Source organism: Cyprinodon variegatus, unplaced genomic scaffold (genome assembly GCF_000732505.1).
Source record: "Cyprinodon variegatus isolate N-32 unplaced genomic scaffold, C_variegatus-1.0 Scaffold489, whole genome shotgun sequence".
NCBI classification, from domain to species: Eukaryota; Metazoa; Chordata; class Actinopteri; order Cyprinodontiformes; family Cyprinodontidae; genus Cyprinodon; species Cyprinodon variegatus.
In genome coordinates this window covers 214883-216210 of record NW_015150942.1, presented here as the reverse complement: position 1 = coordinate 216210, position 1328 = coordinate 214883, and positions in this window count along the sequence as shown.

Genomic DNA, 1328 nt, shown 5'->3' with positions numbered 1-1328 from the left:
TAGCATCTCAGCAAACCGAATACCTTTATCCTTGCAGACTTGTGAGCTCTTGGTCCGGCGCCAGATTTCTTCTTTCATCCATCTCTTAGCAAACAAAATGATGACATGCCTGGTCTTGTTATCCATCTTTCTCCCCATTCTATGAACAATGTCGACTGCATCCTCCACCTTCGACTCCACATCAGGTGCGATTTCCCGTAGGATTTCAATGACTTGCTCTCGGATATTTTCATCTTTTTTTTCTTCTAAACCTTTAATCCGCAAACACCATCTCATCCTGTCTCTCTCATGATCCCTCACTCTGACTTTGAGCTCACTTATATCTTTACAGAGCTGTTCATTTTGTTTCTCTAAATCTTCAACTTTCTTTTTGCAGTCTTTTACCTCCTCCGCGTTGAACTGGACGGCTTTAGCTAGGCTGGCAATCATGACGCTACTTTGTTTGGTCTGCTCCTTCAACTCGGCTAGCTGACTATCCACACGTTTTTCAAGGCCCAGTATTGCCTGTAATATAGCGTTGTTGGAGACGTCTTCACTCTAACCACCATTCGCAGACTTGGGCTTTTTCACAGCAGGGTTTTTAACTGCCGTGGTTGGTACGGAGTCGACCGCGCGGTCCCTCTTAGTTAGATTAGCGGTGTCCCCAGCATAGTCGTGCTCCATAACATGGACTTCGTCTTTCTTTCCAACTTCCCGAGGAGTATCCTTCTGTTTAGGGCCCTTTATGAGTTTGGCTGGTTCAAACTAAAATTTGGGACTAAATTAAATGAGCTCCGAAGCAAGCGACTGCTCAATCCGCCATCTTACCTCCACTCCAAAAATCAATAGATTCCTTAACTTATGACCAGCTAACACCAAACTGATATAAAATCGTGTCAATGTATACCATATGTAAGATACACTTGCTTTTATGCAATTTTAAGCTATTTTCAATATTTAAGAGATGTTTAAAGACAAAAGTTGGGACTTTCCTTCAAAAGCTTCCAGGTCATGTGACCCACTGACTCAAATTATTTGTGAAATTGTTTTACTGCGTAAGCCTAATGAGGCACACACATTTTTATTCCATTTTAAGCCTTTGCATATTTTTTTTAAACATTTTTCATTACAAAAATAATTGATATTTCATCAAAAGCTTCCAGGTCATGTGACCCACTGACTCCAAATCCATGTCAAATTGTTCTACTAGATTACTCTGTCTGCATTGTATTCTACTCAGCAGCTCATTCTTCTCTCTCCATCATTTTCATGGCATTATAAGGCAGTTGATTAAAAATATTGAAGTGGGTGTAATAGGTGAAACTAAATTAAAGAGTTAAATAGCTATA